Source organism: Dermacentor silvarum, chromosome 1 (genome assembly GCF_013339745.2).
Source record: "Dermacentor silvarum isolate Dsil-2018 chromosome 1, BIME_Dsil_1.4, whole genome shotgun sequence".
NCBI classification, from domain to species: Eukaryota; Metazoa; Arthropoda; class Arachnida; order Ixodida; family Ixodidae; genus Dermacentor; species Dermacentor silvarum.
Window position 1 is genome coordinate 262,471,092 of NC_051154.1, and position 24,776 is coordinate 262,495,867.

At 46.8% G+C, this 24,776-nt stretch overlaps 1 long non-coding RNA gene across 2 annotated transcripts in view; it reads right to left on the reverse strand.

Moving 5' to 3' along the window:
- Positions 1 to 533: 533 nt before the first annotated feature.
- LOC125942150 (uncharacterized) overlaps positions 534 to 24,776 on the reverse strand; it is a 29,632-nt gene continuing 5,389 nt past the window's right edge. Inside the window, exons 2-3 of one of the 2 annotated variants that reach the window (XR_007464855.1) lie at positions 22,577 to 22,662; positions 534 to 626 (exon numbers count right to left, since the gene is read on the reverse strand). This is a non-coding gene — a long non-coding RNA (uncharacterized LOC125942150). Of the gene's footprint in view, positions 627 to 15,709; positions 15,803 to 22,576; positions 22,663 to 24,776 lie in introns of those variants that run through there. The other variant, XR_007464854.1, reaches the window with a different exon arrangement.

The following is a 24,776-nucleotide window of genomic DNA, read 5'->3' on the forward strand; positions in this document are numbered from 1 at the left end:
GCTGGCGTTATACGCTCGACGGTTCTCGTTGACTAAATGTGAGCCGAGTGCGTGAGTCACTGGACGCGTCACGACACAGCCATCTGGCTGACTAAACGTGTGGCCTAGTGCTTGCGTCGTTGTGCACGTGGTGGCACAGCCAATGGGGAGGAGGCGGCGCCACGTCATGAGTGTATAAATTGAGTGTATAAAATAAAAAGCACGAATGTACAATTGAACATATCTGAGCAGTCCTTCGAGTTATGAACTCTTCGCTGGCAAATGAGCGCAATGAGATGCTTGGCACTTTTGGATATGGCCTTACTGAGGCGCAGTTGAGAGATTGCGCGGACAAGGAACACGCGGAAAAAAATTCACCAAAGTGACTATTATGCTTTCGCAATCCCACACGTAAGCAATCTTTAAGGTCTCTGCCGAATTTTTATTCAATTAGACTCCTGTCCGTGGGTGTCGACGCAAGCTAGCGGCACGGCAGGACGAATACACGGCAGCTTGGGCTTCTCGCAGCTGCACCATCCGTCGACCGCGGTACGAAGCGGCCACCACTTGGTGCCATATTCCTCCACGAACAACAAACAGTCGGGGGATATCTGGGTGATGCAAGGTTTCCGCATGGTGAGCGCCACCTACAGGTCAACAAAGAAATGGTGAAAATTCTTCTGCATGCAAGTTTTGGAACGTATGTCAATGCGCCACACGTCGGCCTATGAGCGAAATAAATTTTCCTCCTGGCAATAGAGCGCACAACTGTACCTGAACCGTCAGCAGCGGTATATATATATATATATATATATATATATATATATATAGAGAGAGAGAGAGAGACGCTTAATTCTGCAGCCCTTCAGGGAGCACGGCGCAGAACGCGCGTTTTCTCTCCGCCGTGTATTCGCTCCCCGTGAAAGCGCGCTTCCCTCGCGCGCTTTCACTCGCACATACAGCATACGGTGCGCGGCAACGATTTCATCGCCGTTGACGTCATACGGAACCTCACGGTGACGGCGACGGCGACGATGACGCCGACTGCAGAAATCCGCTTTGAGTGTCCATATGATTGCTATCGCAATAATACGATAATTGTCAACTGTAAGCCCTAGCTTGCTCAAGTAATATTGTGTAGACACACTTTTCCGTTCGGCCCTCATATCCTTTCCCACAAGGTAAAGGCAATCTATAAACAAAAAGCTTCGAGCAGGAAACCAACAATTTTGTGTTTTAGTACATCCTACTGATATTTCGCAATCTTTATAACCGAGCTTGCATATCTTGGCCAACTTTTCTAGCGCTGGAAAGAAGACATGGAGGTTTGCTCTTTGCGCGATCTTCTTCAAATTATGGGATTTAAGAGTGATGACATGAATAAGCTCCACGTTTACTTGATCAGGATTTAAAACTCTGTTAAACTGAATATCTTCACTTGATATTAAGCAATACGAAGGCAGCGAAAGAGTATTCACCCTGAAATACTTATATAAACAGTGAGAAGGTTAAATACTGATTCATTCGCCACAGTGACTCGGTTGCGATGGCTTCCTGCTACTCAGCTTTACCTCGAGAGTTCGATTTCTGTTCTGTGCCGAGATTGAGGTGCCCGTGAAAGAATCCCAGGTGACCTACATTAATTGGAAAGCATCCAAAGCAGCGTCACCTTTGTCTTGCTTTCGGAGCCAAACTCCATCACTTTTACTAAAAATATTCCTTAAAAGTCGCTGTGGAGTAGTTAACTTAGCTATGTTCATTATGGACGACATTGGCGGCTTAAGTTTGACAATATTACGTCGAAAATTAACAATATCTTCGCGCATTTTGAGCGCGGTGACATCACGTAGGGGGTTTGGCAGCTAAGAAATTTCATTGGCAGACGACTTTCGCGACCTTTATCGCATTGTTTCTTTTTTTCTTAGAACATGGATATCAGTGAGAAATAGCGTAACAAACGTTTCTATAACAATGACGACACCGTACCTTGGTGTTGAGCTAAAAAGAGAAGGAAGGGATGTACATTGATTTGTCAAGTCATCACTCGTGTGCCTTCAAAGAGTCTTTTAGCTTTACTTAATCACTCTTTTTCTTTCTAAACCTCAATGAAGCCGTATTTGTGGCACCTCCCGTGGGCACTAATACCACAGTTCCCTCTAGTAATTTATATATGTAACTACGGGAACGGCGGCATTCAACGATGACGTTATACTCAGTGCGCACGGAACTGTTATCTAAGAGGAGCTCCGGCCTCGATATTGCTATCTAGTGACATCTCATGCGGTGAAGGTTACTGTGAGAGTAACAAAGTCTGATGATAACTTTTGAACCAAACAGCCTTCCGCGACTACCCTGGAAGCTTTCTTAATCTGACTGAGTGACGTCATCGCTTATTTTTTATTTTATTTTTTTGGCTGCAGAAACGACGAAGCATGCCGCGAAGAAATGGGAAGCCTCGTTTCTCAAGCAGGTGACGTCACTCAGTCAGATTAAAGGCCCGACCACATTCAGCGTTGGGGGAGGGAGGTGCCAAGCCGAAACGCTGAGGGAGGAGCCAAGCCGAAACGTCGTGCTCAAGGCACACCAGAGATACCAGAGATCTCGCCGCCGGCGCCGCCGCCGGAAGTGGCTCGATGAGCGCCGACGTGGCGCGGGCCAATCAGCGCGTGGCCACGGCCGCACTGCTGGCAACTTTTGCAAGCGACTTCCGCAGCAACCAATTCGCGTGCGTGCCACCATGTGGCGCCAGTGTCTCGTCGGCGAGGCGGTGCCGTCTGAGAAAGCAGCCACTCGTACCTTCGAGCGCGCTGCCGTGAATGTTTTTTTTTTTGGTGTGTATGTGTGCGTGTGTGCCGCAGAACTATAAACAGGGCTTAAAAACCTTAATCGGGAACATTTCTCATAGTTCACTTGAATGACATTGCACACTCCTTCTGGTTAAATCTGTCTGGTCACATTGTGCGACGCTGGACTGGCGCTGTTTGCGTGCGTCTCATGTAGCTGGGTGACCTCTCCGGCGCCGTTGATGCAACGACGCCGAGACAGACGCCGGAGACGCCGTTGAAAACGCTGAATGTGGGCCGGGCTTAAGAAAGCTTCCACGGTAGTCGCAGAAAGCTGTTTGCTTCAAAAGTTATCATCATACTTTGTTACTCGCAAAGTAACCTCTACCGTATGTGATGTCCCAATAGATAGCGATATCGAGGCCGGAGGTCTTAGGAAACGAGGGTTTCAATTTCTCCGCGGCCGCCTTCATCGCTTCTGCAGCCAAAAAAAATTATTGAGTTTTACGTGCGAAAACCACGATAAGAATATGAGGCACGCGGTAGTGATTATGATGCACGCCGGAATAATTTGTACCACGTGAGGTTCTTTAACGTGCACCTAAATCTAAGTAGATAAGCGTTTTCGCATTTCGGCCCCATCTAAATGCGGCCGCCGTTGCCGGGATTCTATCCCGCGACCTCGTGCTCACCACTCCAACACCATAGCCACTGAGTACCCATGGCGGGTAACATCTAGGTGGCGCTGTTATTAGAACTAGGAATGCCTTCACGGCAACACCTGAAACAAACTGGCAGGCCATTGCTCAACTCTTCGAATCAGCTATGCTGCTTAAAAGTATGAGCACATCGAGCGGAACGTATAACTAGTGATCACTAGACACGGCATCATCAATTAAAAATGGTAACCAAAGATACTCATGTAATCACTCTTTATTTATGCCAATGACGACGTGCCCAAATCAAGGCTACCCCTGTCAAAGTAAACAAAGTGATTTGTGATCGCAAGTGACTTGGTTCTACCGTCTCCTACTTTTTATTATTGAATCAGTCTTTATATGACTTTTCGTTTGATATCCATTCAGCTATACTGTGTAAAATGCGAGATCATTAACTGGGCATATCACTAGTGATCACTAATAACTCAGCGTAATCGGTCAGCAGTGGTAACCAAATATATGACTAATTAAAGTGAATTTTGGATTGATATCAACGACGACGTATATGAATAAACGCTACCGCTTTCACATTAAGTAAAGTTATCTGTGATCACTAGTAACTCAGAACTGCCACTCCTAGTTATAATAATTGAGTCACTGTTTGAATGACTTTTCATTTGATATCCATGACGCAATGCTTTATAAAAGGTTATCAGTTATTAATGTTAAGCAAGATGCTCATTATCTTAAAATGTGAATGGCCCCAATGACAACGTGCACGGATCAAATCAACTGACGTACCACTAAAATAACCGATTCATTGTCACTACTCACTTCATCATATATGTTCCCAGCTGGCCTCATTGTTAAATTACTTGTTTTATATTTCATTTAATATCCATTAAATTGCAATTGTGTAAAACCGAGAGAACTAAACACAGTATGTCGGTAACTAGTGCTCACTAGTTACTATAGTTCTATTAATTAGCTCATTGTGTGATTACTTATTTATTTGGTCAATAATTCAGTGTTATTGCTGATGGGTATTCATTGGTTAGGCTTGAACGTAATGTTTATCTTCATAATAAAAATACCAAATAAAACATTTTATCATGCGCTGTAAATTGACAATATATAGCGTGAATAGCCGGGCTTAATGTTTGGATGTCATGACACATTCCATAAAGCCAATGGGTCCGCTACTTGTTGCAGAATTGGGCAGTGTCATCTTTGCTTGTACATCTGGGCACGAATGTGCATCATAGCTGCACATTCGAGTCCATGAGTTTAACGTTGTCGACGAGCTCTTTCCCTTCAATATAAGGACAGACGAATGTTTTGCCCCTTCGCCTCAAAGTAGCTGAACAAAAGCGTCCCAGGGAAAAAATTCAGCAAGCGGAATAAAACCAAACTTGACCTAAATATGGAGGGAGACATCGAGTATATGCCACCAAAGTGTAATTAGCGGATGAGTTCTCGCTGGGCTGCAATCATCATTTAAAAAATCACCCCATGCATTTTAAATGGGCCTACAAAAGCGTCCCAGGAAAAAAATCCAGCCATTGAAATGCTGTAAACGAGACGCCACAAATAGCGTGAGACCGTTGTCACGAATAAGTGCCTAAAGTGCAATGCGCGAAAAATGAGGCATTGCTAGTAATCGATTTTTTAAAAATGATTCCCATAGAGTTACAACGGCCGCATCGGCCCAGGGTCGGCTTCGCCGTAGTAGTTGATGTCCCGGATTCCTGGACTTGATACATACGGAGTGTTTCAACTAACTTGTGCCAAATCTTTAAAAAAGTCCACATATGCGCTACGAAAATGCAGCCAGCTTAGTATTTTCACTGTCCTCTTGAGCAACCCAATGTAGGTTTTACTAGGACTTTAGATCTTTATTTACCACTCGTTTATTAGCCAGCCTTTATAATTACATTAAGCGCAATATCTTCAGTGCCGAATTTGCAGAGCGTTATTGAGAGGTATACAAATAATTGCTTGCTGATGAAACAGCTGATATTGTTTTAAGTTGTTCGGGGTGCAAAGAAATCACGAGAAATTTCAAAAAAGTACAATTCGACAAAAAGGCGCTTACGCGCAGCGACATTAGAGCCTCAGACAAGCTATTAGCGAATGACACATGGTGCAGTATTAGCGGCGCTGACATATGTCGGGTCCTGGTTAACCATATACGAAAAAGCCCATGTAGCCGGGCGTAGCTTACGCTCCTCGAAAAGGTCTAAAGTTAGCGCAACTTCGACATCACCGAGAAGAGGAAGACATTGGCTGCTGGCCATACCACGTTGATCCTTTTTTCCGGCCAAATGATCGTTTGGCCACTTTGGAACGCTCACGTAAACATTACGCGTTACTGATCACCCAAACGCTACATTGGCAGGAGCTTCACAGAGTAAAACGTTTTAGTGCGAACACGAAGAAAACATTTGTGGCGACGCTTTGCGCGCATTTGTCTGTAGAGGTCCACGACGTTGTCTGCTCAACCCGAGCTCTTTAATAAGCATTATCATCAGGGGTAACAAACTCGAGCAGTCAGTGCTATTCTCGTCTCCCCTTTTTAGTATTTACTTCGTGCGTTTCTTTCGTTTTCTTTTTAGCCCAAAGTTCAATACACTGTTTCATTATGGAAGCCCCGTTTCATTTGTTCGCTAATTTGCTCAGTTAGTCATGCTCATGGCGAACAAAATGGAGGAAGAAAAAAAGCTACGAGGCAGCGTCACATGACAACCTTGAGGTCTAATCATGAAAAATTAAATAAAGCGCTATGCATGAGAGAAGAGTGTTCTATTTAACATCTCTAAATGCAAGACGTACTAAAGAAGAATGAACAAAACTTTAAATTGCAAGGTCTCTAAGCTAGACGTTAGGCACGATTTTGCAATGTCAACGCCCTGACAGACCACAAATGTAAGCAGGAAAAGGGACGAGGCGGCCTCGGAGAGAGTTGCCTTGACTATTCAAGACGTCATGCTCCCTTCTAAGTTTTTTTCCCTCCTCAACGGCTATCAGTGGCATGGCAAAACCACCATAACCTTCACCTAAGAGGTCTAGGAATGGAATTTATTTCGAAGCAAAAGCGTGATGTGTCGTATATCCAACCTGACATTCTTGCGGCGTGGCTGTGTGGCTGGGCTGCCCTCCGGTAGCACGGGAACGCGAATGCTGCTGTGTGGTCGCTGACGTCACTAAAATGAAAAAAAGAGGCAGGAAGAAGACGCGTTCCAAGTGGGAAAGCAAAAGGTAACAAGGAAGGAAAAGTGTTTTTCCGAGCTTGAAAAAAGCCCGCGAAGACACGCAAAGTGCCTCAAGCGGCCAGTCGTGCGGCGATTTGGCGTGTATTCGCGGGCTTCTTTCACACTCGGAAAAACACATTTATGTAGCACGTATTGAGCATCAAAAGCTTTATCGGGAGTTTTTCATGTTGCTTTAGCTACAACTTTCTCATTGACGCTTTGATAATTAGGACAGTACTTCTCGAGTTATATAACTAATCACGATTAATTAAATAAATCTCAGTAACGAAAAAGTTATTGGCTGCTACTCCACTGTACTGGAAACAATACGCACGAGGTTGGCTTCGCGTGTAGCCGTTCTTTTTTTTAATCGTTTTGCGTGATAACAGGGACACCCTGTGTATGTATGTATATATATATATATATATATATATATATATATATTGTAGTGGGGAATATGCATGTAGGTGCCGTGGGCACTGCCATCGCTTCGGCGCGAGGCCTGAGCTCGAGCTGCGGATGCCCACAGCTCGGACTGTGCATAAAAAGCCACTTGCGATCCCTCCGACGAGTTTCAATAAATCCCCCTTTCATTTGGAGGAAGTGCTGGGTAACTTCGAAAACTGGAACTCCGAAGCCAGCCGCTACCCACTGCTACAACCATGCCTGACGACACCGCCCAGGAAGATACTCCTCAGCCTCCAGCGGTCATCGTTTCTGGTGTGTTGCGCCAGCGTGATCCTGCCGTCTTTAGCGGCACTGATGATCATGACGTGGAGGATTGGTTGTCATCGTACGAGATGGTAAGCCGGCACAATAAGTGGGACGACGCCACCAAGTTGCACAACGTGTTGTTTTACCTTACCGGCGTCGCGAACCTCTGGTTCCGAAACCACGAACACGATTTCACCACATGGACTGCATTCAAGACCAGTTTTGCAGAAATTATCGGGTGCCCCGCTGTGCGCAAGCTTCGCGCTGAAGAACACCTACGTGGGCGCGCACAACATCACGGTGAAACGTTCACCAGCTTTATCGAAGATGTCATTGACCTGTGTAGGCGGCTGAATTCGTCATTTTGTCCATTTTGCCGACCACGGAGAAGCCTTCTCACTCTTTGGCTCCAGCGATCCGGCAGATGATTCAAGATCAAGTGACCGAAGCTCTTCCATCTTCGTCTCAGCCGGCTCCCGTGGCCACACCTCTGACGTATGCTGAGGCGGCTGCACGGGCTCCTCGCCTTCCGGTGTTCTCTCCTCCGCCTTCAACGCCTCGCCCGCCGCTGTTCTCTCCTGAGCCTTTGCCTCGGCAGCCGGCGGCTCACTTCTTCAGTGCACAACAGCAGGATGCAAATCCTTGGCGCACTGCTGATAACCGCCCCATATGCTACGCCTGCGGCACCCCGGGACATGTAGCGCGCTTCTGCCGCCGGCGTTTCCCGGCCTTGATGGGCACCATGCGAGCCCCCAACTACGCATTCCGACCATTTCGTATGCCACAACAGCCGCCACCGGAAGTCTACGTTGCTGATGACGTCCCAGCTCCGGTGTACCAGTCCTTTGGTGCTCGTCGCTCGCCTTCCCCTCGCCGTCGCTCTCTCTCACCTATGCGTCGTCAGCCCAGTGCCCGTACTGAGGCGGAAAACTGATTTCCGCAGTTCCTGAGGCACGAACTGCGTCGTCGTAGGAAAATCGAAGTCCTCGCTTTTCCCCCGCTAACCTTATTGAAGTGTCATTGGATGGCATCAAATCTTTTGCGCTCGTCGATACAGGTGCCGCCATATCCGTGATTACTGAAAAGCTTTGTCGTTTATTGCGGAAGGTGATCATGACGCCTTCGGTACTATCGCTTCGAACAGCCACCGCTCAACAAGTTCAGCCCGTCGCTATGTGCACTGCCAGGGTGCTGATTCGAGACATTTTGTACTCGATTGAATTCTTTGTGCTAACCTGTTGCTCCCACAATGTGATTCTCGGCTGGGATTTTCTGTCGCGCCATCATGCCGTCTTTGACTGTGCACGTGCTGAGGTTCAGTTCTCCGTTCTGTGCGATTTGCCATCTCACGACTTGCAAGTTCCTGATGTTAGCAGGATATGTGTAGCTTCAGATACTGGCCTTCCTCCACACAGTGCTGTATTTGTCCCTCTTTCATGCACATCGCTTGCCGACGCGATGGTCTTGTTCACAGCCGCTGCCGTCTTCAATCGCCGCCACCCTATATCGTTGCCTTTCGCCCTCCTCACGGTTCACCATGGTGCTGCGGAAATACTGGTTTCTAACCCAAATTCGAACGCTTTGGCTTTGCGCTGTGGCGAGACTATTGGCACCATCCAGACTGTGGACGCTGACGTTATTGTGTCTTTCACTGCTGCCGACGACCAGGCTACAACTAACGTAACAGCACTGACGCCCCATGTGCCATCTGACCGGATTTCACCAGATGTTTTTTGTCGCTCTATTGCCGATGACCTCGACCCGACACAACGTGATCGCCTACTTACCCTTCTAACTGACTTTCACGCCTCTTTTGACTTGAACCAAGCGTCATTAGGCCACAACAGTACTGTATCTCACCACATTGATACGGGGCGACACGCACCATTACGCCAGCGACCGTACCGCGTGTCATCCACCGAGCATCGTGTCATTACTGAGCAAGTTGCGGATATGCTTAAACGTGGTGTTATCAGACCTTCATGTAGACCTTGGTCGTCTCCCGTGGTACTAGTTAAGAAAAAAGATGGCTAGATTCGTTTCTGTGTGGACTATCGTCGCCTTAACAAGATTACACGAAAAGATGTCTACCCTCTACCGCGTATAGATGACGCCCTGTATTGTCTACATGGTGCCGAATTCTTTTCTTCTTTGGACTTGCGATCGGGTTATTGGCAAGTCCCGAGGGATGAGTCCGACCGCTCGAAGACAGCTTTCATTACGCCTGACGGCCTGTACGAATTTACGGTGATGCCATTCGGCCTATGCAATGCACCCGCGACATTCGAAAGAATGATGGACAATCTTTTGCGAGACATCAAATGGAAGACGTGTTTGTGTTACTTAGACGACACAGTAGTTTCTCCCCTGATTTCACCACTCACCTCACTCGTCTAAGCGAAGTTCTGACTTGCCTTGCCACCGCCGGCCTTCAACTTAACTTGAAAAAGTGCCGCTTCGCAGCCCGCCAGTTGACCATACTTGGTCACGTCGTTTCCAAAGACGGCGTCCGTCCCGACCCTGACAAGCACCGTGCTGTCGCAGAATTTCCGCGGCCGACTACAGTGAAAGAGCTCAGAAGTTTTGTAGGTCTCTGCTCTTATTTTCATCGCTTTGTGCGCAATTTTGCCTGCATCGTCGCACCTCTGACGAAGCTCCTGGCTGGGCCTGGTGACCTTCGTGATTGGACTCCGGCATGTGAACAAGCCTTTACCACTCTGCGTCGTCTACTTACCTCACCGCCCATTCTCCGCCACTACGACCCGAGTGCTCCGACCGAAGTTCACACGGACGCTAGCGGCGTTGGTCTTGGAGCCGTCCTTGCGCAAGGCAAGCCTGGCTTCCCGGAATATGTGGTTGCCTACGCTTGTCGTGCCCTCACAAATGCAGAAACCAATAATTCTGTCACAGAAAAAGAGTGTTTGGCTATTGTTTGGGCTTTAAGCAAATTTCGCCCTTACTTGTATGGCCAGCCCTTTGACGTTGTGACAGACCACCACGCGCTGGGCTGGCTTGCGTCACTGAAAGACCCGTCGGGGGGTCTTGGACGTTGGGCTCTTCGACTCCAGGAATTTGACATTCGCGTCATCTATCATTCCGGGATGTCGGATCTATCGCTCCGGATGTCGCATCATCTATCGCTCCGTCATCTAACATTCTGACGCGGATGCCCTCTCCAGTTCACCCATGCGACCCGATGACACGCCACCCGCATCCAGGGACTGCCCGGTTGCTGCGCTTACTGTTTCTGAGATGCCTTCTGAACAGAGAAAGGATCCGTGGATTGCGTCTCTCATTGACATTCTAACTACTTCTTCATCGGATACATGTCCTCGAGCCCTTCGTCGCCAAGCCACCCATTTTGTGCTGCGGAACGCCATCTTGTACCGCCGGAACAATCAGCCAGACGGTGGCAATTGGCTGCTCGTCATCCCTCGCCTTTTGCGTTCCGACATATGCACGTATTTCCACGCTGACCCACAACAAGCACATTCTGGCGTCCTGAAAACGTACGAGCGGCTCCGCCAGCGGTACTATTGGCGAGGCATGTATTCTTAGGTGCGCAAATACATTCGGTCATGTGCAGCCTGTCAGCGATGCAACACAACTCCTCATACGACAGGCCCACTGCAACCTTTACCGTCTCCTGCACGTCCTTTTGACCAAGTCGGGATCGACCTGTATGGGCCCCTTCCATGCACTGCTAACGGAAATCGTTGGATAATTGTTGGATAATTCGGCGTATCTTGTTAGATTAGACCATCTAACAAGATACGCCGAAACTGCTGCACTTGCTTCGGCTGCTGCTCGCGATGTCGCAGCGTTCCACTTAGGGCATTTCATCTTACGGCAGGGCGCACCGCGAGAGCTGCTCAGCGACCGAGGCCGCGTCTTCTTGTCGAACGTTATTAATGAGCTACTGGCAGCATGCCGCACTATTCACCGCACCACTACGGCGTATCACCCACAGACTAACGGTCTAACGGAACGGTTCAACCGCACTCTTAGTGACATGCTCACAATGTACGTTGCGTCGGATCATTCCATTGCGACGACGTCCTCCCTTTTGTGACTTACGCGTGCAATACCGCCACTCAGGCTACCACAGGCTCTTCATCATTTTTTTTCTTTATGGACGTGAACCATCATCTACCCTTGACACACATACTTTCGTATCACCCGGACGCCTCTGAATTCACCCCCCTTTCAGAAGTTGCTCGACATGCTGAAGAGTGCCATCAACTGGCTCTCTCATTCACGCCGGATAGGCAAGGCATCCAAAAAGATCGCCGCGACCACGATCAGCCAAAACAGTCCTTCGCCGTGGATTCTCACGTCTGGCTTCGGCTGCCATTCCAATCTCCAGGCCTTAGCCCAAAGCTTGCTCCAAAATATCAGGGTCCGTACCGGATCGTCGAATGTACATCGCCTGTCAACTATGTGGTCGAACCGGTGACACCATCTTCGGACAAGCGCCGCCGTGGCCGCGAGACGGTTCACACCAGCCGCCTGAAGCCGTACCACGACCCCCTCGTAGTGTCATCACCTTAGGTCGCCAGGATGGCTCACCTTTGCAGCGGGGGCAATTGTAGTGGGGAATATGCATGTAGGCGCCGTAGGCAGTGCCGTCGCTTCGGCGCGAGACCCGAGCTCGAGCTGCGGATGCCAACAGCTAGGACTGTGCCTAAAAAGCCACTTGCAATCCCTCGGACGAGTTTCAATAAATCCGCCTTTCAACATATATATATATATATATATATATATATATATATATATATGTATATATATATATATAGAGAGAGAGAGAGAAATACCCTAAATTATACGACAAATTAATGCAGCGCAATCGGACACCACCGTACAACCACAGCAGACTTTTCGTTTTACCAATGATAGCCTCTTCAGTCACATTAGGCTTCATGTCGAGACAGGTTTTGTCATCGGCGAAGGCGCGTGAGTAAAGAGACTTTCTTCGCGTTATCCACAGAGATTGGTGTCATTCGCAAGGCAATTCATTATATCTCGATGGAGCCGCATCAGGCTTGGATTATATTTTGCGATTCCAAGCCGGCACTTCAAGTGATCGATTCTGCACTTAGACGAGGACCTTACTATGTCCTTGCTATAGAGGTGATCGAATCACACGATGTCGCACTAACAGCTGGCCTTTGCATGAGGTTTCAGTGGATACTGGTACACTGTGGCTTACATGGAAATGAGTTCACTTACGTGGAGGCAAACATTAATGCCACACCAGTGTCCATCCCATTTTCATGACCAGATACTAAAGCCCTAGTGTATAGACTTCTGCGCGATAATACCGCAGTATATTTGTGTTCGCCAGGTCTTCGTCATCATCTCCTTGACGAACTCGAGCCAGAGATGAAAATACAGATAGCACCCGCCATGAAAATTGCAATGCAAACTTGCGGGACAGATTACAGTTAGGCATGGCATTCACACGTTGCTACCTGCCTCGCATCGGCCGGGCCGACAGTCCGAATTGTGAGGAATGCGGTATTCCTGAGACAATAGAACACCTCTTGTGCATCTGCCCGCGATTTGAAGTAGAGAAAATCGATGAGAGACATCTTGTCCAAGTGTGTAGTTGCACCACTAAGTCAAAATGCTTTATTGGGACCTTCGCCTGATCCTCGTCATCAGCCTGTTATTCTGAAGGCTCTCAAGAAATGTTTGTATGAAAGCGGAATGGACAAGAGACTTTAAAGAGTCTTGGTTCGTGCAAGTTTTTTCACCACCATCTTCATCCTCATAATGAACGTCTTTTCTTTTCCTTCTTTCAACACCCATTCCTGTTCCCCCCAACGCCGAGTAGCAGGTCAGAACATTGATTCAGGCCGATCTCTCAACCTTTCTCTGATATTATATATATGTATATATATATATACATATATCCACATTCCATACCGCGTAGCTGAACCGTAGTTACCGTAGGCTACGCGGTGTACCTATCGCGGAAAGGGAGACATCTGCCTGTTATCAGGGAGCGGAGTGTACAGATAATACCGAGATGGGAAGGAAATAGATGCGAAGCAAATAAGGGAAAAAAATTGTAATGCATTCGCATTCTTAGGATAGTTCACGTACTTTCTGGGGGCCAACTACTATCTATGTTTGTATCTATCTATATGTTGGTATGCAGCCGTTTAACTGCCAACCTGAGACACTGCGTATATAGTCCGTGGCCAAATGGATAGCGCATCGGTCTGCTGTGCTGAGCTAACAGAGCTCGAAACCAACTTGGGTCACTGATTAGGTGGCAATGCTCTCATATGTGCCGCTATTCAACAAACCACTTTTTACGCTGACATGGGTCGCTGTGAATGCGGGACTGGGTAGGTATACCGCTCTTAAAAGAAACTGTGATGCCCACTTGGCGCAATGGGTGGGCAACTCGTCGGTCGAATTTGTCAGTGTGAATTAACATCGTTCGTCTAGAGTGGCTTTCTGGTCTCCGGTCACAATTGGTCGCGGGACGTCATCTAGTCGCAAGTGCGAATGCGCCCTTCTACCTCTGAGCCTATGATGCGAGATATCCTTAACTCGCATGTGCTGGTGGACTTGGTCTGTTGCATCTATTTGTGTGACCGATTGTTTGTCGGTTTTTCTTTTTTTAGATATGTCACACCCCATACTACGATCATTCATACAAGCAAAATGAGCTAATGTTTTCCTCAACCTGGTATTTTCATCCCAATGTTATGAACCACCTTGTTTATTGAAACTTAAGTATCAAGTGTATTTCGCTGTGCAATTCCTCTTCGTTCGGTTTTATACGCAGTATCTTTACACATTGTCAAGAAAACAACGGTATAAAGATTTCATATCAATGATTTTCCAGCATCCCTTTAACAATTCTACATTATCCAGTCTGCCAAGGCATGACGCACTTCAGCGAGTCCGCAAGAGGCCTTTATCACCATGTACGAAAACATTTTAATGCGAAAGCATTATATGCCCCATTACGCGAAACTCCGGCGGCGTGACCGAAAGATAGTACCAAAAATGACCCACGCCGCAAAGAGTAAAAACACGTCAAAAAAATGCTCGGATTGACGCCACATTTCTCAGGGAGATTCCTGTAAACAAAGTAAATTAATGCCTTTGAAAAGAGAAGTAAGTAAATATCGGTCTGGATGAGAATCGAACTCGGGCATCCGTAGTGCGAGACGAGCCCGCGTCCCCTACACCACAGCGGCTCTATTCCTTTTTCTCCATTGCATGGAATAATCAGTACTGTCATGTGAAACTTAGTAGCATTACACTTAGACACACATGGACAACAAGTGCACACATGTTAAGCCGTTCAATGAAAGTTTAAAAATCGGCCAAAAAACAAGCGCCTAGATACGAAATCCACTCAGGAACGGGAACAAAGGTTCCGACCGCACTACGCACTTGAGCAGCCTCTTCTCGAAAGACAGATTTTGTCGAGCGAGGTAGCTGGGCATGTGTCAATCATGCGGCTTCCCTATAATGAATAAAGTTCTAACAACATAAGCAAATCCTATGGCGTATTACTGACTGTCTTTTTGAAAGGAAAGAACCGGATACCGTAAGATCTGAGAGGAAGTTCTTTTTTAATAGTTATTTGTAAGATGTCCCAAAAATAAAATGCGTCATGAGAAAAAATAAAGCAATGTTCAAATGTCCCGGGTTGGTTGCAAAGTCTACAGTGTGCATTCCAGGGTTCATATAACCTTTTTTTATGAAGCCATGTTTTAACTGACAGGGTGGAAGTGTGCAGCTTAAAGAAAAACGTTTTCGTTGCTGGCGTTATACGCTCGACGGTTCTCGTTGACTAAATGTGAGCCGAGTGCGTGAGTCACTGGACGCGTCACGACACAGCCATCTGGCTGACTAAACGTGTGGCCTAGTGCTTGCGTCGTTGTGCACGTGGTGGCACAGCCAATGGGGAGGAGGCGGCGCCACGTCATGAGTGTATAAATTGAGTGTATAAAATAAAAAGCACGAATGTACAATTGAACATATCTGAGCAGTCCTTCGAGTTATGAACTTTTCGCTGGCAAATGAGCGCAATGAGATGCTTGGCACTTTTGGATATGGCCTTACTGAGGCGCAGTTGAGAGATTGCGCGGACAAGGAACACGCGGAAAAAAATTCACCAAAGTGACTATTATGCTTTCGCATTCCCACACGTAAGCAATCTTTAGTGTCTCTGCCGAATTTTTATTCAATTAGACTCCTGTCCGTGGGTGTCGACGCAAGCTAGCGGCACGGCAGGACGAATACACGGCAGCTTGGGCTTCTCGCAGCTGCACCATCCGTCGACCGCGGTACGAAGCGGCCACCACTTGGTGCCATATTCCTCCACGAACAACAAACAGTCGGGGGATATCTGGGTGATGCAAGGTTTCCGCATGGTGAGCGCCACCTACAGGTCAACAAAGAAATGGTGAAAATTCTTCTGCATGCAAGTTTTGGAACGTATGTCAATGCGCCACACGTCGGCCTATGAGCGAAATAAATTTTCCTCCTGGCAATAGAGCGCACAACTGTACCTGCACCGTCAGCAGCGGTATATATATATATATATATATATATATATATATATATATATATATATATATATATATATATACTGCTCGTGTGCACGGCCGTCTATGCCAACGTCGATTTGTGTGTTTTTCAAACTTTTTTAAAATGTAAGCTTTCCTTGGCGAGCTTCCAAGCTCTGTCAAGTGAAAAGTGTAATGCCTTGTACCTGCACAAAAATGTGTACTTTGCGAAGTTAAAACATTTATTCATTATGATATTGTAAATGTAGATTACTGGTAGCTTTTAACAATTTCAAGAAAGAAATAAAATAGAAAGATAATACCCATAGAGATACATAGCCCTCCTTAGTAGGGGTGTGCCAACAAAAGTTGTAAAGTTGCAAACACTTGTAAAGAAACGCAAAGAGTGCTCCCCTGTTCAGTCAAACGATTCCGATTCATTTATCTTTCTTGTAAGTAAATCTTTTTTTGCTGCACCTAATACTGCACTTGTCATACACAGGAACGCAACCACATCGTGCGAAATAAGAGGATAAGTAAAAAATGTCGCATGCAGTTTCATCCGAAAGGCGAAGCATCAATTGCGATAGCAAATTAGTAGAGAGCTATACGCAGTGAGGATAGTAGTTTTATCAGCTGTATAAACTTGGACATGCAGCAACACCAGCAACGCGCAAACTGTTGTCGACGCCGGCGGCGTTTTGCCCGCCTTCGCACCGAACGCGGGGGGGTTACTCATCGAGCAGCGTCCGAAGTCTTTACCACCTTCTTGCCTCACAACGTTTTTATATAATTACACATTTGGTGCCGCAGCTAAACGTCGCCTCCCCTCCCTCCCTCCTGTTCCCCCACGGCCTTTCGCGCGACGGAAGAAGTCGCGTTTGCTATATATATATATATATATATATATTTGGTGATTGTAAAGGAGGAAAGAGACGCTTAATTCTGCAGCCCTTCAGGGAGCACGGCGCAGAACGCGCGTTTTCTCTCCGCCGTGTATTCGCTCCCCGTTAAAGCGCGCTTCCCTCGCGCGCTTTCACTCGCACATACAGCATACGGTGCGCGGCAACGATTTCATCGCCGTTGACGTCATACGGAACCTCACGGTGACGGCGACGGCGACGATGACGCCGACTGCAGAAATCCGCTTTGAGTGTCCATATGATTGCTATCGCAATAATACGATAATTGTCAACTGTAAGCCCTAGCTTGCTCAAGTAATATTGTGTAGACACACTTTTCCGTTCGGCCCTCATATCCTTTCCCACAAGGTAAAGGCAATCTATAAACAAAAAGCTTCGAGCAGGAAACCAACAATTTTGTGTTTTAGTACATCCTACTGATATTTCGCAATCTTTATAACCGAGCTTGCATATTTTGGCCAACTTTTCTAGCGCTGGAAAGAAGACATGGAGGTTTGCTCTTTGCGCGATCTTCTTCAAATTATGGGATTTAAGAGTGATGACATGAATAAGCTCCACGTTTACTTGATCAGGATTTAAAACTCTGTTAAACTGAATATCTTCACTTGATATTAAGCAATACGAAGGCAGCGAAAGAGTATTCACCCTGAAATACTTATATAAACAGTGAGAAGGTTAAATACTGATTCATTCGCCACAGTGACTCGGTTGCGATGGCTTCCTGCTACTCAGCTTTACCTCGAGAGTTCGATTTCTGTTCTGTGCCGAGATTGAGGTGCCCGTGAAAGAATCCCAGGTGACCTACATTAATTGGAAAGCATCCAAAGCAGCGTCACCTTTGTCTTGCTTTCGGAGACAAACTCCATCACTTTTACTAAAAATATTCCTTAAAAGTCGCTGTGGAGTAGTTAACTTAGCTATGTTCATTATGGACGACATTGGCGGCTTAAGTTTGACAATATTACGTCGAAAATTAACAATATCTTCGCGCATTTTGAGCGCGGTGACATCACGTAGGGGGTTTGGCAGCTAAGAAATTTCATTGGCAGACGACTTTCGCGACCTTTATCGCATTGTTTCTTTTTTTCTTAGAACATGGATATCAGTGAGAAATAGCGTAACAAACGTTTCTATAACAATGACTACACCGTACCTTGGTGTTGAGCTAAAAAGAGAAGGAAGGGATGTACATTGATTTGTCAAGTCATCACTCGTGTGCCTTCAAAGAGTCTTTTAGCTTTACTTAATCACTCTTTTTCTTTCTAAACCTCAATGAAGCCGTATTTGTGGCACCTCCCGTGGGCACTAATACCACAGTTCCCTCTAGTAATTTATATATGTAACTACGGGAACGGCGGCATTCAACGATGACGTTATACTCAGTGCGCACGGACCTGTTATCTAAGAGGAGCTCCGGCCTCGATATTGCTATCTAGTGACATCTCATGCGGTGAAGGTTACTGTGAGAGTAACAAAGTCTGATGATAACTTTTGAACCAAACAGCCTTCCGCGACTACCCTGGAAGCTTTCTTAATCTGACTGAGTGACGTCATCGCCTATTTTTTATTTTATTTTTTTGGCTGCAGAAACGACGAAGCATGCCGCGAAGAAATGGGAAGCCTCGTTTCTCAAGCGGTGACGTCACTCAGTCAGATTAAAGGCCCGACCACATTCAGCGTTGGGGGAGGGAGGTGCCAAGCCGAAACGCTGAGGGAGGAGCCAAGCCGAAACGTCGTGCTCAAGGCACACCAGAGATACCAGAGATCTCGCCGCCGGCGCCGCCGCCGGAAGTGGCTCGATGAGCGCCGACGTGGCGCGGGCCAATCAGCGCGTGGCCACGGCCGCACTGCTGGCAACTTTTGCAAGCGACTTCCGCAGCAACCAATTCGCGTGCGTGCCACCATGTGGCGCCAGTGTCTCGTCGGCGAGGCGGTGCCGTCTGAGAAAGCAGCCACTCGTACCTTCGAGCGCGCTGCCGTGAATGTTTTTTTTTTTTTTTGTGTATGTGTGCGTGTGTGCCGCAGAACTATAAACAGGGCTTAAAAACCTTAATCGGGAACATTTCTCATAGTTCACTTGAATGACATTGCACACTCCTTCTGGTTAAATCTGTCTGGTCACATTGTGCGACGCTGGACTGGCGCTGTTTGCGTGCGTCTCATGTAGCTGGGTGACCTCTCCGGCGCCGTTGATGCAACGACGCCGAGACAGACGCCGGAGACGCCGTTGAAAATCCTGAATGTGGGCCGGGCTTAAGAAAGCTTCCACGGTAGTCGCAGAAAGCTGTTTGCTTCAAAAGTTATCATCATACTTTGTTACTCGCAAAGTAACCTCTACTGTATGTGATGTCCCAATAGATAGCGATATCGAGGCTGGAGGTCTTAGGAAACGAGGGTTTCAATTTCTCCGCGGCCGCCTTCATCGCTTCTGCAGCCAAAAAAAAATTATTGAGTTTTACGTGCGAAAACCACGATAAGAATATGAGGCACGCGGTAGTGATTATGATGCACGCCGGAATAATTTGTACCACGTGAGGTTCTTTAACGTGCACCTAAATCTAAGTAGATGGGCGTTTTCGCATTTCGGCCCCATCTAAATGCGGCCGCCGTCGCCGGGATTCTATCCCGCGACCTCGTGCTCACCACTCCAACACCATAGCCACTGAGTACCCATGGCGGGTAACATCTAGGTGGCGCTGTTATTAGAACTAGGAATGCCTTCACGGCAACACCTGAAACAAACTGGCAGGCCATTGCTCAACTCTTCGAATCAGCTATGCTGCTTAAAAGTATGAGCACATCGAGCGGAACGTATAACTAGTGATCACTAGACACGGCATCATCAATTAAATATGGTAACCAAAGATACTCATGTAATCACTCTTTATTGATGCCAATGACGACGTGCCCAAATCAAGGCTACCCCTGTCAAAGTAAACAAAGTGGTTTGTGATCGCAAGTGACTTGGTTCTACCGTCTCCTACTTTTTATTATTGAATCAGTCTTTATATGACTTTTCGTTTGATATCCATTCAGCTATACTGTGTAAAATGCGAGATCATTAACTGGGCATATCACTAGTGATCACTAATAACTCAGCGTAATCGGTCAGCAGTGGTAACCAAATATATGACTAATTAAATGAATTTTGGATTGATATCAACGACGACGTATATGAATAAACGCTACCGCTTTCACATTAAGTAAAGTTATCTGTGATCACTAGTAACTCAGAACTGCCACTCCTAGTTATAATAATTGAGTCACTGTTTGAATGACTTTTCATTTGATATCCATGACGCAATGCTTTATAAAAGGTTATCAGTTATTAATGTTAAGCAAGATGCTCATTATCTTAAAATGTGAATGGCCCCAATGACAACGTGCACGGATCAAATCAACTGACGTACCACTAAAATAACCGATTCATTGTCACTACTCACTTCATCATATATGTTCCCAGCTGGCCTCATTGTTAAATTACTTGTTTTATATTTCATTTAATATCCATTAAATTGCAATTGTGTAAAACCGAGAGAACTAAACACAGTATGTCGGTAACTAGTGCTCACTAGTTACTATAGTTCTATTAATTAGCTCATTGTGTGATTACTTATTTATTTGGTCAATAATTCAGTGTTATTTCTGATGGGTATTCATTGGTTAGGCTTGAACGTAATGTTTATCTTCATAATAAAAATACCAAATAAAACATTTTATCATGCGCTGTAAATTGACAATATATAGCGTGAATAGCCGGGCTTAATGTTTGGATGTCATTCCATAAAGCCAATGGGTCCGCTACTTGTTGCAGAATTGGGCAGTGTCATCTTTGCTTGTACATCTGGGCACGAATGTGCATCATAGCTGCACATTCGAGTCCATGAGTTTAACGTTGTCGACGAGCTCTTTCCCTTCAATATAAGGACAGACGAATGTTTTGCCCCTTCGCCTCAAAGTAGCTGAACAAAAGCGTCCCAGGGAAAAAATTCAGCAAGCGGAATAAAACCAAACTTGACCTAAATATGGAGGGAGACATCGAGTATATGCCACCAAAGTGTAATTAGCGGATGAGTTCTCGCTGGGCTGCAATCATCATTTAAAAAATCACCCCATGCATTTTAAAAAGGCCTACAAAAGCGTCCCAGGAAAAAAAATCCAGCCATTGAAATGCTGTAAACGAGACGCCACAAATAGCGTGAGACCGTTGTCACGAATAAGTGCCTAAAGTGCAATGCGCGAAAAATGAGGCATTGCTAGTAATCGATTTTTTAAAAATGATTCCCATAGAGTTACAACGACCGCATCGGCCCAGGGTCGGCTTCGCCGTAGTAGTTGATGTCCCGGATTCCTGGACTTGATACATACGGAGTATTTCAACTAACTTGTGCCAAATCTTTAAAAAAGTCCACATATATGCACTACGAAAATGCAGCCAGCTTAGTATTTTCACTGTCCTCTTGAGCAACCCAATGTAGGTTTTACTAGGACTTTAGATCTTTATTTACCACTCGTTTATTAGCCAGCCTTTATAATTACATTAAGCGCAATATCTTCAGTGCCGAATTTGCAGAGCGTTATTGAGAGGTATACAAATAATTGCTTGCCGATGAAACAGCTGATATTGTTTTAAGTTGTTCGGGGTGCAAAGAAATCACGAGAAATTTCAAAAAAGTACAATTCGACAAAAAGGCGCTTACGCGCAGCGACATTAGAGCCTCAGACAAGCTATTAGCGAATGACACATGGTGCAGTATTAGCGGCGCTGACATATGTCGGGTCCTGGTTAACCATATACGAAAAAGCCCATGTAGCCGGGCGTGGTGTAGCTTACGCTCCTCGAAAAGGTCTAAAGTTAGCGCAACTTCGACATCACCGAGAAGAGGAAGACATTGGCTGCTGGCCATACCACGTTGATCCTTTTTTCCGGCCAAATGATCGTTTGGCCACTTTGGAACGCTCACGTAAACATTACGCGTTACTGATCACCCAAACGCTACATTGGCAGGAGCTTCACAGAGTAAAACGTTTTAGTGCGAACACGAAGAAAACATTTGTGGCGACGCTTTGCGCGCATTTGTCTGTAGAGGTCCACGACGTTGTCTGCTCAACCCGAGCTCTTTAATAAGCATTATCATCAGGGGTAACAAACTCGAGCAGTCAGTGCTATTCTCGTGTCCCCTTTTTAGTATTTACTTCGTGCGTTTCTTTCGTTTTCTTTTTAGCCCAAAGTTCAATACACTGTTTCATTATGGAAGCCCCGTTTCATTTGTTCGCTAATTTGCTCAGTTAGTCATGCTCATGGCGAACAAAATGGAGGAAGAAAAAAAGCTACGAGGCAGCGTCACATGACAACCTTGAGGTCTAATCATGAAAAATTAAATAAAGCGCTATGCATGAGAGAAGAGTGTTCTATTTAACATCTCTAAATGCAAGACGTACTAAAGAAGAATGTACAAAACTTTAAATTGCAAGGTCTCTAAGCTAGACGTTAGGCACGATTTTGCAATGTCAACGCCCTGACAGACCACAAATATAAGCAGGAAAAGGGACGAGGCGGCCTCGGAGAGAGTTGCCTTGACTATTCATGACGTCATGCTCCCTTCTAAGTTTTTTTCCCTCCTCAACGGCTATCAGTGGCATGGCAAAACCACCATAACCTTCACCTAAGAGGTCTAGGAATGGAATTTATTTCGAAGCAAAAGCGTGATGTGTCGTATATCCAACCTGACATTCTTGCGGCGTGGCTGTGTGGCTGGGCTGCCCTCCGGTAGCACGGGAACGCGAATGCTGCTGTGTGGTCGCTGACGTCACTAAAATGAAAAAAAAAGAGGCAGGAAGAAGACGCGTTCCAAGTGGGAAAGCAAAAGGTAACAAGGAAGGAAAAGTGTTTTTCCGAGCTTGAAAAAAGCCCGCGAAGACACGCAAAGTGCCTCAAGCGGCCAGTCGTGCGGCGATTTGGCGTGTATTCGCGGGCTTCTTTCACACTCGGAAAAACACATTTATGTAGCACGTATTGAGCATCAAAAGCTTTATCGGGAGTTTTTCATGTTGCTTTAGCTACAACTTTCTCATTGACGCTTTGATAATTAGGACAGTACTTCTCGAGTTATATAACTAATCACGATTAATTAAATAAATCTCAGTAACGAAAAAGTTATTGGCTGCTACTCCACTGTACTGGAAACAATACGCACGAGGTTGGCTTCGCGTGTAGCCGTTCTTTTTTTTAATCGTTTTGCGTGATAGCAGGGACACCCTGTGTATGTATGTATATATATATATATATATATATATATATATTGTAGTGGGGAATATGCATGTAGGTGCCGTGGGCACTGCCATCGCTTCGGCGCGAGGCCTGAGCTCGAGCTGCGGATGCCCACAGCTCGGACTGTGCATAAAAAGCCACTTGCGATCCCTCCGACGAGTTTCAATAAATCCCCCTTTCATTTGGAGGAAGTGCTGGGTAACTTCGAAAACTGGAACTCCGAAGCCAGCCGCTACCCACTGCTACAACCATGCCTGACGACACCGCCCAGGAAGATACTCCTCAGCCTCCAGCGGTCATCGTTTCTGGTGTGTTGCGCCAGCGTGATCCTGCCGTCTTTAGCGGCACTGATGATCATGACGTGGAGGATTGGTTGTCATCGTACGAGATGGTAAGCCGGCACAATAAGTGGGACGACGCCACCAAGTTGCACAACGTGTTGTTTTACCTTACCGGCGTCGCGAACCTCTGGTTCCGAAACCACGAACACGATTTCACCACATGGACTGCATTCAAGACCAGTTTTGCAGAAATTATCGGGTGCCCCGCTGTGCGCAAGCTTCGCGCTGAAGAACACCTACGTGGGCGCGCACAACATCACGGTGAAACGTTCACCAGCTTTATCGAAGATGTCATTGACCTGTGTAGGCGGCTGAATTCGTCATTTTGTCCATTTTGCCGACCACGGAGAAGCCTTCTCACTCTTTGGCTCCAGCGATCCGGCAGATGATTCAAGATCAAGTGACCGAAGCTCTTCCATCTTCGTCTCAGCCGGCTCCCGTGGCCACACCTCTGACGTATGCTGAGGCGGCTGCACGGGCTCCTCGCCTTCCGGTGTTCTCTCCTCCGCCTTCAACGCCTCGCCCGCCGCTGTTCTCTCCTGAGCCTTTGCCTCGGCAGCCGGCGGCTCACTTCTTCAGTGCACAACAGCAGGATGCAAATCCTTGGCGCACTGCTGATAACCGCCCCATATGCTACGCCTGCGGCACCCCGGGACATGTAGCGCGCTTCTGCCGCCGGCGTTTCCCGGCCTTGATGGGCACCATGCGAGCCCCCAACTACGCATTCCGACCATTTCGTATGCCACAACAGCCGCCACCGGAAGTCTACGTTGCTGATGACGTCCCAGCTCCGGTGTACCAGTCCTTTGGTGCTCGTCGCTCGCCTTCCCCTCGCCGTCGCTCTCTCTCACCTATGCGTCGTCAGCCCAGTGCCCGTACTGAGGCGGAAAACTGATTTCCGCAGTTCCTGAGGCACGAACTGCGTCGTCGTAGGAAAATCGAAGTCCTCGCTTTTCCCCCGCTAACCTTATTGAAGTGTCATTGGATGGCATCAAATCTTTTGCGCTCGTCGATACAGGTGCCGCCATATCCGTGATTACTGAAAAGCTTTGTCGTTTATTGCGGAAGGTGATCATGACGCCTTCGGTACTATCGCTTCGAACAGCCACCGCTCAACAAGTTCAGCCCGTCGCTATGTGCACTGCCAGGGTGCTGATTCGAGACATTTTGTACTCGATTGAATTCTTTGTGCTAACCTGTTGCTCCCACAATGTGATTCTCGGCTGGGATTTTCTGTCGCGCCATCATGCCGTCTTTGACTGTGCACGTGCTGAGGTTCAGTTCTCCGTTCTGTGCGATTTGCCATCTCACGACT